At 48.2% G+C, this 15,291-nt stretch overlaps 1 protein-coding gene and 1 long non-coding RNA gene across 4 annotated transcripts in view; one reads left to right on the top strand and one right to left on the bottom strand.

Annotated features, from left to right (window-relative positions):
* Positions 1-3,579, bottom strand: part of MCRIP1 (MAPK regulated corepressor interacting protein 1) — a 35,887-nt gene extending 32,308 nt beyond the window's left edge. Inside the window, exon 1 of one of the 3 annotated variants that reach the window (XM_068263218.1) lies at positions 3,426-3,579. The gene's annotated coding sequence lies outside the window, so the exon portion shown is untranslated. The other 2 variants (XM_068263216.1, XM_068263217.1) reach the window with 2 other exon arrangements.
* Positions 3,580-3,588: 9 nt separating this feature from the next.
* LOC137541746 (uncharacterized) overlaps positions 3,589-15,291 on the top strand; it is a 103,215-nt gene continuing 91,512 nt past the window's right edge. Inside the window, exon 1 of the long non-coding RNA XR_011025261.1 lies at positions 3,589-3,782. This is a non-coding gene — a long non-coding RNA (uncharacterized lncRNA). The remainder of the gene's footprint in view (positions 3,783-15,291) is intronic.

Here is a 15,291-nt window from a genome sequence, read left to right as displayed (position 1 = left end):
TTTTGTTTGTAAACACTGCCTAAAACTGGCAATAACAAGCCAGGATTGCAGCAGGGAGTGGCAGAAACAGCACAGAGGGGCCCAGGAGAACATAATGAATAGAATGGTATGCTTTTTATTGTAAGAACTTTAGAGTACAGATTCTCTTTAAGTCAATGGGAAGCAAAATATGTCACCAGCTACTTGTAGGTGATAAAAATAAAGAAAGAAAGAAAGAAATCTGTACTTAAGGCAGAAATAATGCGCCCGTTTTCATTGTGAATTGGGGTCTTTTGCAGAAATTACAGACTTTTGTGGTAATTTTCCGCATCATGTGCGCACTTTTACCGCACATTTTCACATGCAGAAAATTTTGTGAATGTCAACATGGTCTTATTTTGGTCGCAAATTTCCCGCAAGTAGTTTACTCGCGAATGCGGAAATTGATTGTGAATACAGCCCAATGTTTTTCTTTTTCTTTTCAAATAGTTTTATTGAGGTTTACAATAACAATGTATAATCATACAATGTGAAAGTGGGGGGAAAACATATCCCCATTGGCAGAACATCATGACTCTTGGATAACAATATTTTATGCATACATCGCAGCTTAATGCAAAACACTGGGGTCATAATGGGCTGCCTGATTATGTATACTGGGGAGAAGTGCCCCTTAAAGCTACTAGCTGGGCACGCCAGCCCAGAATGACTGGGGTGCCCAGAAGAGGGATAAGGACCCGTACCCTCTGCCTACCCAACCTCGGTTCCTCTTAAGGAGGACCATTTTACCCTATGAGACAAACAGTAAGAAGTAGAAAAGGATAGAGAAGAAAAGACGAAAAGAGTAGAGAAGGGGGGGGGGGGGGGGGGGGGTGGGATAAGGGGGGGGGAGTGGATGATCAACCATGTTTCCAAGCTCAACTAGCTTATGAGAGACTTCTCGTAGAAGCTTAACCATGACCTGTTATGGTGAGATAAGACCTCCAGGGTTGCCAGATTTTGTCTACCTTATCCCTTTTGTCTAGAAGGATGCCTGCAAGCTGCTCTTGAACCATGAAGCTAGAGACTCTGGATTTCACTTCCTCAAAGGGAACAAGTTGTTTCTTCCATGCCTTGGCGATGGTTTGTTTAGCTGCTACAAATATAAAGAGGGCTAAAGCCCCTTGGGATTTCGTAAAAGGAGCTCGATGGGGAAATGTAGCAGTGCTGACCATGGGTCTCTATGAATCTGTTTATGGAAGACTGCTTGGAGCAACCGGTAGACTTTGGACCAGAAGCGAGATAACATGGAGCAGGACCAAAAAGTGTGTAAGAAGTCTCCTGGGGATTGGCAGCCTCTAAAACATAAACCATTGCCTCCTAGGTGGGCGAGTCTTGAAGGAACCCAATACCACCTCATCAGAACCTTCAGAGAGGACTCAACCAGGCCCAAGTTAATTGAGATGTGGAGTGTGCTTCTCCAGGCCCTCGCCCAGTCTTCGTCAGGCCTCGTCCCCCGCAGGTCTATTTCCCATTTTGTAATGTAGGTGTGTTTAAACGAGGGGCCTGGGCACGTAAGAAAAAGGTACAATCTACTGATCAGACCTCGGCCCCCTGGGTTACGTAGGCAGGCTGACTCAAAAATTGAGAGGGGGGGGGGTCTGCCTCTGGTGTATTTGCTAACAATGACTGGACCCAGTGTTACAGCCCAATGTTTTTGATCACCCAGTAGTCGATGGCTTAATCGCCCAATGGAAAATCGAGTTATGTTAGCCAGAGGTGGACATAGGCCAGTGCAGCCACACAGGGGCCTCATGTCCTTTAGGACTCATGCAGCTGCACCACATTCAGGCCCTAATTTTCCTGTAGGCTCTTCTCTGTAACCCATGGGGAACAGTAATTATGATTTGTGGCAAAACATATATAAGTATAAAATATGTGCCATGTTAATACATTGCCTACAGAACATCACCTAGGTTCATGTACTTTTACGTTATCAACATTATTAGGATTCAACCATGATCCATTATGACCACTCCCATGGGGCCCCTTCATTTATTCTGTCCAGGGGCCCACTTTTGGCTTTGCCTGTTATTGGTATCTGAATAAGACTGCGTGGGGCAAAAACGTTTATCGTTCACTTCTCCAGCCTGGAACTCACTACAAATCACAAATCGCTAGCGTTTTTTAACCTTCTGAGCGTTACGCTGCTCAGGAGGTTTTGCCAGTTTGTGCCCCCCAGAGATCCAATGGCTGAAAACCCTTTAGCTAGCACTAGGCTAGCTAGTACAAATGCCCGGCACCCCCGATCCCCCAGTTATACATTACCCAGCCTGGCTCCAGCGATCGGCGCAGCCTCCCCGCACAGCTCTGGTCTTCACTATGGGGAGGATCGCACATGACGCCATGTGGGAGGCTGCGCAATCGCTGGATCCAGGCGGGGTAATGTATAACTGGGGAATCGGGGTGCCAGGCATTTGTACTAGCTAGTGCTAGCTAAAGGGTTTTCAGCCATTGTATCATATTTATACTGCATGGGGGACTCATGGAGACACAGTGTCGGGCATACCGCTAAGGAGGTTAATGAGCATTTTGTAAGCCATTTCTTGAGCGTTTTCTGGCAATTTTGGTAGTGATTTTAAAAACTGTAAGCTTTTTGCCAGCGACTGTGAAGCGATTTTAATTCTGATTGGTCCTTTCAATGTATCATCATTTTTTTTAGTTTGCCTTAATTTAAAATCGCACTCAAATCGCTATGTGTAGCAATTTATGAGCGATTATGCCAGCGTTTATATACTTTACATTGCAGAAATGCAAATGCTAACCATGCGCCACTATAACGCTGCATGTTCTGCGATAGCGATTTTGCTCATCGCAATCGCTCCAGTGGAATTTGGCCCATCCATTAACATTAGCTGAGCGTTTAGGAAGATTGCTAGCATTTTGAATCGCGCCCTAAACGCTCAGAAAAAAAAAAATCGCTCTAGTGGGTTCCAGCCCTTAATAAGAGATTGCCAGCAACCAGTTGGTGACTAGCTACACACTGCATTGATGTGGTAACATTGTACAATCTGAGCTGCACTGTAATGGGCATCTTTTAACTTTATAAACTTCAGAGCAAATAAAATGCTGTTGCCCCTGGCAACCAAGAGGCTGGCATCCCTTCTGACAGGTTGCTAGTGACAACAGCTGCATCATTCCTCCTGCATCCTCTCTCCTCCACAGACTAGCCGTTGCCCATAGCAACCAATCAGCGCCCACCTCGGGAGACAAGCTAATTGGTTGCTACGGGCAACGGACCCCTTCTAGTTCCAACAGCTACAGCGGGTTTATAACGAATGCATATTTATGCAGCCGCCGCTAACATAACACCTGAGGGAGAACAACCCGCAAACGCCTGCAACGGGTCGCCGGGACTACACAACCGCCATGTTCCGGTTTACTGATCGCTACTTCCGGCGCCTTACCACTGTCGCTGTTTCTCCGGTTCCCAGCTGGCAGGCCCGGAGAGGAAGTGACGTCACACGGGGGCCCAGGGCGCGCGCGCCCGTCGGAGAGGATGCCAGGCCTGGTCGCCGTGCGCGCTCCCGCGCCTGCCCGCAACTCCCACACTGCTGTGACGTCAGCGCGCCACGCTTGTTCTATTGGCCGAATGGCAGGCGCCGAGGCTAAGATAGGATGCTGCGCATGCGCAGCAGCCATATTATTGCCATTTGTACTGTGGTTGCTGTACTGGAGGGAGCTGTGACTGGAAGTATATACAGTTATCCAGCTAGAGCCCATAGACAAGCAGCCTAGCATGCAGTAGAGTCAATGTAGAAGATGTAAGTGTAATTTCCAGACATAGAGATGCATAGCTCCCAACTTCCCCTCTTTTGAAGGGACAGTCCCTCTTTGGGAGCCCTGTCCCTCTGTCCCTATTTCCTCCTCATTTGTCCCTCTTTCAGGACTTTGTACCTCTTTCTATGTAAATATATTTCTCTACTAAAAAATGTGTTTGAGTGACTCTAAACTTTATTCCCTTTAAATTGACTAATATTACTAATTTTCTTATGAAATCTTTATGGTATGTGTGACTAGGGGCGTGAATAGGGTGTGGCTTAAGTGTCCCTCTTTCTCATCTCAAAAAGTTGGGAGACTGTTACCGCTAAAGCTGGCTTTATACAGCCATACATCTAGCAATAAGGTAGGCGATCGACCATCCAATTCAATAATTTTTATCAAACTGGATGAAAATTGGTGCTGCAACAAGCATGTATGATCAATGATTTACTGATTAGCGGCTGAAATTGGTCGAATGTATCAATCAGTTATACTAGGAAACTCCGGCTGGCGTGTTGATCATTAATGGCGTGCAATATGGTGAGCGATGAACGCGATGGAACATCTGGCTACTGTCCCTCCCAAATGTATATTTGTTCCCTGTGCCCGTGTATTAAAATACTTTAGCTGTCACGCCACCACGTGTTATAACACCGGCAGCTACGTGGGGCGCCAATGCATAAGTTCTGCGGAGAGGTAAAGTATTTAAAGTGTACCAGAACTGAGTAAACTTAAAAGTCTTATACAGTACAGACCAAAAGTTTGGACACACCTTCTCATTCAAAGAGTTTTCTTTATTTTCATGACTATGAACATTGTAGATTCACACTGAATGCATCCAAACTATGAATTAACACATGTGGAAGTATAGTACATAACCAAAAAGTGTCATATTCTAGGTTCTTCAAAGTAGCCACCTTTTGCTTTGATTACTGCTTTGCACACTTGGCATTCTCTTGATGAGCTTCAAGAGGTAGTCACCTGAAATGGTTTTCACTTCACAGGTGTGCCCTGTCAGGTTTAATAAGTGGGATTTCTTGCCTTATAAATGGGGTTGGGACCATCAGTTGCATTGTGGAGAAGTCAGGTGGATACACAGCTGATAGTCCTACTGAATAGACTTAGAATTTGTATTATGGCAAGAAAAAAAACAGCTAGGTAAAGAAAAACGAGTGGCCATCATTACTTTAAGAAATTAAGATCAGTCAGTCCGAAAAATTGTGAAAACTTTGAAAGTGTCCCCAAGTGCAGTCTCAAAAACCATCAAACGCTACAAAGAAACTGGCTCACATGCGGACCGCCCCAGGAAAGGAAGACCAAGAGTCACCTCTGCTACGGAGGACAAGTTCACCCGAGTCACCAGCCTCAGAAATCGCAGGTTAAAGGGAAGGTTCAGGGAGGTGTTTAAAACAATAAAAATACTAATCCACTTACCTGGGGCTTCCTCCAGCCCGTGGCAGGCAGGACGTGCCCTCGACGCCGCTCCGGAGGCTCCCGGTCTTTTCCGGTGGCTCACCCGACCTGCCCAGGCCGACTTCCAGGTCGGGCTTCTCCTTGTGCTCCAACGTGCGTCTCACGCGGTTGTGCTGACCTCATCAAACGTCCTCCAGGCTGTACTGCGCAGGCCAGTCCGTAGGACATCCGATGAGGTCAGCACAACCGCGTGAGACGCACGTTGGAGCACAAGGAGAAGCCCGACCTGGAAGCCGGCCTGGGCAGGTCGGGTGAGCCACCGGAAAAGACCGGGAGCCTCCGGAGCGGCGTCGAGGGCATGTGTTAATTCATAGTTTGGGTGCCTTCAGTGTGAATCTGCAATGTTCATAGTCATGAAAATAAAGAAAACTCTTTGAATGAGAAGGTGTGGCCAAACTTGTGGTCTGTACTGTACGTACCTGGGGCTTCCTCCAGCCCCGTCTACACGGATCACTCCCATACCGCCGTCCTCGGCCTTCTCCTGCTCCGGTGCCAGGTCCCGTAACATCAGCCAGTCTGACGCAAGAGAAGCGCATTCTTTACGTATCTCTCCAGCAGTCGCCGAATATGTAGAGGGCGCATGGAGAAGCATCTTATAAATGTTATTTTTTTATATAAAAAGAAATTTGCCTGTTTGTCTACAAGGCATAACTTTGCCCTTATAAACGGTTTGTAGACGTTTTTGCTCTATTTTGGCACCTGTTCAAGTATCTATCAGTTGCTTAGTCCACCCCTGGTGGAGGGGTGTTACCCCCCCCCCTGACTTCTTAACCTGAGTGGGGTCAGGTTATAATCTCCCCTCCTGCGCTTATAGTGGTTACCTGAGTGGTAATGAGAGTGAAATACTGAAATATGCTACACTATATTGGGCTCTCAGCTTCCATTACTGTTTTACAACTGACAATCAAATGTTCTCATTTAGAGGTGTAATAAAACATTTGTTGGCAGTGTGGCATTTTTAATTTTAACCATTTTAACATTTTCCTTGGTGATACGTCCCTCAAGAAGTACCTGTAACCTCAGTAGAAGTAACTTTTTTCCACTTTAATTAAAAATGAGTTTGAATAAAAAGGTCGCAGGGTATTGCCATTAGTAGAATATCAGTAAAATAACCAATATTCTACTACTTCATTCCGATAGTACAATGTTGGTAATCTTTACCGATATTTTACTATGGCTAATCCTAACCCTGCACTCACACAGAACTCTCCCTCTACCGATGCCTATTTAACCTCCCACTCCTGGTGGTGCCTAACCCTTAACCCCCCCCCCCCCCCCCCCCATGCCTAACCTTAACCCCCCTCCCTCCCCTGTATGGTGGGGCCCCACCCTTAACTCCTCCCCATGCCTAACCTTAACCCCCCCCTCCCCTGCATGGTGGTGCCTTACCCTTAACTCCTCCCCCCCCGTGCCTAACCTTAGCCCCCCCCTCCCTCCCCTGCATGGTGGTGCCTCACCTTTAACTCCCTATACGTGCCTAACCTTAACCCCCCTCCCCTGCATGGTGGTGCCTCAGCCTTAACTCCCCCCTTGCCTGCATGGTGGTGCCTAACCCTTAACTCCCCCCCCCCTCCCCTGCATGGTGGTGCCTTACCCTTAACTCCCCCCCCCCGTGCCTAACCTTAGCCCCCCCCTCCCTCCCCTGCATGGTGGTGCCTCACCTTTAACTCCCTATACGTGCCTAACCTTAACCCCCCTCCCCTGCATGGTGGTGCCTCAGCCTTAACTCCCCCCTTGCCTGCATGGTGGTGCCTAACCCTTAACTCCCCCCCCCTCCCCTGCATGGTGGTGCCTTACCCTTAACTCCCCCCCCCGTGCCTAACCTTAGCCCCCCCCCTCCCTCCCCTGCATGGTGGTGCCTCACCTTTAACTCCCTATACGTGCCTAACCTTAACCCCCCCTCCCCTGCATGGTGGTGCCTCAGCCTTAACTCCTCCCCCCGTGCCTAACCTTAGCCCCCCCCCCTCCCTCCTCTGCATGGTGGTGCCTAACCCTTAAAGTGAATCCGAGGTGGGGATTTTAGTAAAAAACCATGCTACCTGATTGATGTGGGGTGCTGACCGGATCAGGTAGCTGCAATCCCTGCCCCTCTCCACCACTCCAGTGGCCAGCAATCCTTAAAGGGCCTCAGAGCTGGATTACATTAAACATTTTATACATACCTGGGGCTTCCTCCAGCCCCATACGCTCCGATCGCTCCCATGCCGCTGTCCTCCGCTGCCTGCAGCTCCCCTACAGGTCCCGTCACAGACGTCAGTCGGCTGCAGCCTACGCAGGAGAAGTGCGCCCTCTACTTATCTCTTCAGCAGCTGCCGGAGAGATACGCAAAGAGCGCACTTCTCTTACGTCAGAATGGCTGCAACTGACGTCAGTGATGGGACCCGGTACTGGAGCTGCAGGCAGCGGAGGACAGCGGTGTGGGAGTGATCGGAGCGTATGGGACTGGAGGAAGCCCCAGGTATGTATAAAAATGTTTAATGTAATCCAGCTCTGGTACACTTTAAGTTTCACTTTCTGTGACCGCTGGGGTCACGACGCTGCAAGCTCTGCTCCATGTGTCTCACACAGAGCAGCGTGCAGGGAGGAGGGGGCGACGTGGGTGAGGCGGGGAAGAAGCTGGGGGAGTGTTGTCAGGAATGCCCCCAATGGACATTTGATATGAGTGCCTCTCCTGCATGAAACCCCCCCCTTCCCTTCGAGATTGCCGACAAACTGCATGTCTGCAATGTCAGGGGGGGTGACAGCGTGACGCAGGGGGGGGGGGGGCAGATAAGGGTGGATAGGGAACACAGAGGCATGTCACGGACCAGGGAACATACCTCATTTGCCCCCCATACTGCTTTAGGTACACTTTAACCCCCCTCCCCTGCCTAACCTTAACCCCTAAAGACCCCCCTACACACACAAACACATTCCTAACACTGCGGCAAAGCCACGATTAGCGCCAGTAGATTAAAGTTTGGGCGCCACTATTTATAGAGGCAATTTGCATAGCAGGTAGCCCCGGCGGCTGCCATTTTAATGGGGGCCTCTGGGTGCCAAAATTTCCATCTGTTTCTGCTAATCACGCTTTTTATCATTGCCGCTGCCCTCCTTTGCCTCTTTTTTTCCTGCTTCTCAGATTATATCAATCCGGCTACATAGATTCAAAGCACACCGTACCTGTGAGATTCCACTTGGCTGCCAGTCCCACTGGGGCCACACTTGTCCAGTTGCAGATCGGATCCGTTTCAAACAGATCAGTTTTTCGAAATGTTGTCCTTTTGTGGCAAACCTTTCCAGTCCGTTTAAATATATGTCCTTTCTTCACGTGTGTTTCTATTGGATAAGAGATGTTGAGGGGAGGAGCAGGCAGTAGGCAAACCGTTTTTGCCTCTGTTTTGTGTGCAATAGTTCTCTGTGTAGCGGAAGATCCGTTTTTGTGTAGCCTTTTATTACCCCTCCGTGTATCCGGGGTCTGTGAAAAACCTGCAAATCCGGATTCTCCGTTCAGTTTTTCAAAACTGATCCCGCGGATCCGTTTTTTAAGGTGTGTGAACCGACCCTTACTGCATGTAGAATAACTTACAAGACCTCCTGATTACTCACGCAGGAAGAGGACATTCCTGGGCTGTCTGCACTGAAGCACAGATTCCTGGATAGAAACATTAACTGCTGTTTGTTTTTACCGTTTGTCTTTGAAATGAATAGCGGAATATAAACCATCGAAGAGTCTTTTTTCAATAACGTTAAAATGTGTCCAGCACTGGCACAAAAGTAAAGCAAATTTTTAGGAAGAGTGAACCTCTAGCTGCCAGATGGAACTGCATTGTGTGTAATGGCTAGCTTGTTGCTTGATACTCAGAGAAGCAGGCTTCACTTTTGCTAGATGTCCCCGATGTTCAGTGACAGGGGCGTCGCTAGCCCCAAAGATCAGTGGCACGTGCCACGGATCTATTCTGGGGTGCACCGGATGTCCCTCAGGCAGAGTCAGAGCTGTAGAGCCTCTAAAGTGGCATGCTGGGAGCTGTGGTGCCTCAACGGTGGCCATTCTGGGAGCTGTGATGCATCAGTGGGGGTTATGCTGGGTGCTGTGGTTCCATGCTGGGTGCTGTGGTGCCTTTATGGAGACATGCAGGGAACTGTGGTTCTTATAGGGGGCCATGCTGAGAGTTGTAGTGTCTCAATTGGAGGCCCGTGGGAGCATGGGAGGGGGTCCACTAGAAGGTCAGGGAATGCTATGGGGTGACTGCCAGATAACCTGGCCAGCCAGGTAACTCTGCCTAGTTATGTTTAAGTGGCACTGCCTAGTTATGTGATATGCTGCATTTAATTATTTTTTGTTCTAATGGAGAGGGGGCTTCATCCAACATTATGCTGGGCAGGACTACTTAGGCTGCTGTTAAAGAGACTCTGTAACATCAAAAACATCCCATGGGGGGGTACTCACCTCGGGTGGGGGAAGCCTCGGGATCCTAATGAGGCTTCCCACGCCGTCCTCTGTCCCATGGGGGTCTCGCTGCAGCCCTCCGAACAGCCGGCGACAGACCCGACTGTCCAATTCAATATTTACCTTTGCTGGCTCCAGCGGGGGCGCTGTGGCTGCTTTCGGCTCCGAACTACACGGAAATACCCGATCTCAGTCGGGTCCACTCTACTGCGCAGGCGCCGGAAGCTTGCGCCTGCGCAGTAGAGCAGACCCGACAGCAATCGGGTATTTCCGCCTACTTCGGAGCCGACAGCCGTCAGAGCGCCTGCGCAGGAGCCGGGAAGGTAAATAATGACGTCATCTTGTACGGAGGGCCGCAGCGAGACCCCTGAGGGACGGAGGACGGCGTGGGAAGCCTCATTAGGATCCTGAGGCTTCCCCCACCCGAGGTGAGTACCCCCCAGGGGACGTTTTGACGTTACAGATTCTCTTTAAGTTCATGTAAATTTGGCTCCACCCATGACCACACCTGCATTTTGGTGCATGGCCCCACCCGTTTTTGGGCTGGATTACCCAAAAGTGCCCCAGATCTCTCAGGATCCTAGCAACACCCTGAATCAGTGGTCTTGCAAGACGCAAGAGTAACTAGGAGTTCAAACTTCTTCTGTGAAATGCAATTCCTGTGTACATCCTTTATAACCACTATATATGGAGTGCTATGCATATGCAAAATCTTCAGAATGAATGTAGTCTTAGGGCCTGAACACACGGCACTTTGCTCAGCAACACAGGTGACAGTTCACTTTAGGCCCTTTTTACACTAGCAGGGTAAACCTGCGCTGCGTCATTCTATTTTGCCACAAGGGGCCGCAAAAGCAATAATAGTCTATGACTGGGAGGGAGAAGGCGCCCCAAAGAATAGGTGGCGGTGGATGAACGGTATATCTATAGCAGGGATAGGGGACCTATGGCTCGGGAGCCAGATGTGGCTCTTTTGATGGCTACATCTGGCTCTCAGTTAGGGGTTGATTCACTAAGCTACACTGCTCAAGCAGCACAGCTTAGTGTGGCAGCGCAAGTACAATTTTTAAAGTAGGCAGGCTACTAACTTACTTGTGCTTCCCCCAATACTAACGGCCGCTCCATTTGTCCCACCCTGGATCCTGTCAGGTCCAGTGACTTTGTAGGATCCCTGCACTTTAATTGGCTCAATAGGTCACTTGACAAGCGAATTAACCCCTAAGTCAGCTAGCTAATTGTACAAGCTGTTAGTCGGTATTTCCTCTGTCTGGCTCTCGGAGAAATTGCTGATGTTGCTGAAACACAAGAGAAGCTGAAGACATGTCTGACAGTTCCGCTGCCTGGAGGATCAACTGTGTACACATCACCATGGCAACAGGGACGTGAGCCCTCTGCACTGTGCCAGTTTGAAACATATTGTATGGCTCTCACGGAATTACATTTTATGTTTATGGCTCTCTCAGCCAAAAAGGTTCATGACACCTAATCTATAGTATGTGACTAAAAATAGCAAAAAAATATAATTAATAAAAATCGCTTACCTCAAAGAAATGGCGCAAAGCCAATTTCAAACAAAAGCTTTATTTTTCATCAGACACTATGAATGATAGTGCGTTTCGTGGAACACAGTCCGATTCCTCAGATCAAATACAAAGTAGTGTCTTTATACTGTAGATAGGAAGTTCGGAGCGCCTAAAAAGGTGATGTCTAAATATGGTCTTTGGAGACTTTCACACTTATTACGGTGCGCCGGAAGTATCCAACCTGGCACAAGGGTAACAGCATGGTACCGCAAGCACCATGCTTAACGCAAGGTGCTTGGGGTGGTGTAAGTGTACGGGCGACGCGGGTAGTGTAAATGACGGTGCGTGGTGTGTCACGGCACGGACCCGCCGACCAATGGGAATCCCAGTGATGTACTTCCTGTCCAGCAGAAAGTATGTCACTGTATGGGGGGGGGGTTGCGCTATGCATTTGATCCCCTTGGTGTATGTTTTTTGCATTGCGGTTGGATGCGGCAGCAACACAAAAAAATTTTGTAATACCGGCCTGGCGTATTCGTGGCTGTCTGTTGTAGTGCTGTCCCATTCAACTATAGTGAACGGCTCAGCTCTGCGTTGCGCTCAGAATGCGTGCAGCAGTGCTTCGTGACATCACACTACTGTACAGCGGATTATTGTGTCTTTCAGATGTCCTGTCCTATCTGATGTCACGTTGTATTGCTGTAATCCCATCAACAACACACAGTGCGCTCCAGAGGCGTAACTAGGGTTTTCAGCACCCAGGGACATAGACAGTTTTTGCGCACCCCCCCCCCCCCCCCCCAAAAAAAAAAACAGACAAAATGGGCGTAGTCTCGCATCAGAATGTGGTCATGGGTGGAGTCAAATGTACAAAAGCTGTATATGTATAGCCAGATGTGACCCGCTTTTTCTGCTGCTGTTAAAGGGCAACTGAAGTGAGAAGTCTGTGGAGGCTGGCCTGTTTATTTCCTTTTAAACAATACCAGTTCCCTGGCAACCCTGCTTGTCTGTTTGTCTGAATAACTCCAGGAACAAGCATGCAGCTAATCTTGTCAGATCTGACAATAATGTCAGAAACACCTGATCTGCTGCATGCTTGTTCAGGGTCCGTGGCAAAAAGCCTTAGAGGCAGAGAATCAGCAGGACAGCCAGGCAACTGGTATTGCTTAAAAGGAAATAAACATGGCAGCCTCCATATACCTCTCACTTCAGTTGTCCTTTAATGCTTCTGCGCTCCTCTGCAGAGGGAGGGAGGGAAGCGGGGGCACTTCGGGCAGCCACCTCGCAGGCATGTGGGGGTGCAGGGACTGTGCTGAGCACCCTCACAGTGCAGCGCCCGGGGACATATGTCCCCCCTTGCCCATCCATAGCTACGCCTCTGGTGCGCTCTGGCCCTAATGGCGGAGTTCCTTGTGCTGTCCATGGCGTGTGCTAGCCCGATGCCTCCTGACCTCTGGCATGATCTCGTCACATAGCCGCGTTTCATCTCCTTGTTGTGACTAAAAAGCTGAGAGATGGAGAGGGGAGACAAAGGAACAAGTGTCTCATTCCAGCGTTAGATCTGATTACATGGCATGGTGGTGTACACAGCTGCCGCACACATGCTCCGGGCACACACATTGCCATTCCTTCTATGTTTACATATCCTGAGCAGGCTGAAAGCTCCAGGAGGCCGCTGCAGACGCCCAACAGACATGTCACAGAGAAAAACAAAACTCCAGCCTTCGTATAGCAGACCTGAACTCAGAACTTCCTCTCTGCTCTGAAAGATACACAACGGCATAATAACCTTGAAATAAATACATTTCTTTGTTACAGCTGATACAAATCCTGCAATATATCTGCAGTGTGTCTGCTTCCCGCTTTCATGGTCTGCTTCCGGCCAGTGGTGGGCTCACAAGTCTTTGTGATTTAAATGAGGCTTAATTGCCTCAGGTGTGCGGCTGGGAGAGAGGGGGCTACTTACCCATAAGTCCGCTGTCTTCTATGCGTTTCAAACGTCTTGCACATGTCCTATTGGACTCATTGCAAGACTCACTATCGCACTTCCTCCTTCAAGCCAGAAGGAGCACGGTGGCGTAGTGGTTAGCGCTCTCACCTTGCAGCGCTGAGTCCCCAGTTTGAATCCCAGCCAGATCAACATCTGCGTAGATTTCCTCCGGGCACTCCTGTTTCCTCCCACATCCCAAACACACACAGATAAGGTAATTGGCCCTAGACTACAATACATACACTACATGATATAGACATATGACTATGGTAGGGACTAGATTGTGAGCCCCTCTGAGGGACAGTCAGTGACAAGACAATATACTCTGTACAGCGCTGCGTAATATGTCGGCGATATATAAATACATAAATAAATATCTGCAGATCTCATCGGAGATGGAGACATTTTTGGGTACCTGGAGTCGGTGGTTTCATAAATTGAGGAGTAGGAGGCAAATGTTTTTTGTACCAACTCCATAGTCCTGGATCTCATACACACCTTGTTTAATGAACAATCATCTGCAGACAAGATACGCTGGAATGGATTTGAAAGACAAATATCTTTCGTTGCTATCTTTGGAGGTTTTTTCCAAACTTTTTTCCAAATATTATCTGCAGACGATCTTTGACATTTCATTTCAGACAGCAGAGGAGAAGACACTAGTGCACACTAACTGTCACACTGGCACTGCTCACAGCACAGCAGTTCTGTAGAAAGCTAACACAGTAGTACTACTACTCTAACAACTACTAGCACACTGACTGCAGTACTACAGTACTAACTACACAATTACACAGTAATCCTATCCCCTAATCCCTAACCTATACCTAAGGCTAATAGCTGGGCAGCAGCTGGCCTGGTCTGTGCACAGCACACGCACAGACACATAGCAGCTGCCTGCAGCACACACTCTGTCACACAAATGACATCAAGCTAATTCATGATTTAATAATAGTGTAGTGATAGTGAAGGGGTTAATCACTGAACAGCTTATCACCGTGTACAGCCCTTGGCCCAGCAGCACTGGAGCACACACTCTGACTGTCACACTATGCAATCAATCAAGCTAATTAACAATTTAACAATAGTGTAGTGATAGTAGTGAAGGGGTTAATCACTGAACAGCTTGTTGTGGTGATATATTGGGGTGATGATGATATGTACGATACTATGCAGAATATCGCCGCCGTATGGTATCGCACAGAAGCGTATTTTTCTTTTTTCTGGCTGTGTCACATGGGTATGTCAGCCAGTCTGGCTTTGAAGGTATCGGCAGCTAGCTTCATGGAAACTGGTAATGTGATTGTATGTGTATGTCAATAGACCTACATTTGCATTGAATTCCTCTGGAAACAGGGAGCTTGGACATTAGCATACAGTTCCTCTGAACAGCCAGGAACATGTAATTAGGTTTCCTTTTGTCTGGCATCCTGCAAATGTGGAGCATTGCTTTGATCTTTTGTATTAAGGTAAACAGCTGCCTGTGGGTCAAAACATTATCAGACTAATTGAATCTGTTAAGTTCAAAGTGGACAGGAAAAGCCTTGAAATTCGCATGTCACGGCTAGCCCAGATGTGACAAGGGGCTCGGCAGACCGTGATGTCACATACGGGGAAATTGCGTTAGATTGTGGGATGAAACATCCTTTACCCGGGGCAACACTTGGGACTATAAGAATCAGCCTTGGACAGTCACAAATCATCTTCTCTTGGAGGTAGTGCATAGCTAGAGGGATCCCGAGCGAATCGGAACGGCGTTCTCCCGCCAACCACGTTCTAACCTACACGGTAACGTTATTTGCAACTTGTCTTGTTGTGTATCGTCGTAACTTTCACTTTGTAACTTTTTTATTTTGTTTTTTGTACATCTTTTGTATATATTATTTTCTGCGTTGTTCCACTTTTTTTCCTGGAATATTAAATCTTTATTTAATAAGTTTGACTTCTGCTGTACTAAACTAACACTCATAGCCTAGAAGAGACTGAAGTGTAACTGTGTATAAGTCCATGCCTGATTGTACGTTTGAGCAACACTACCGTATGAGATTGTAATTGCATTGTGTGTATGGGGCACTGTTGCGCTCGACAGCAGAGTG

Source organism: Hyperolius riggenbachi, chromosome 12 (assembly GCF_040937935.1).
Source record: "Hyperolius riggenbachi isolate aHypRig1 chromosome 12, aHypRig1.pri, whole genome shotgun sequence".
Lineage (NCBI taxonomy): Eukaryota > Metazoa > Chordata > Amphibia > Anura > Hyperoliidae > Hyperolius > Hyperolius riggenbachi.
This window is presented reverse-complemented; position numbering and strand designations above follow the sequence as displayed.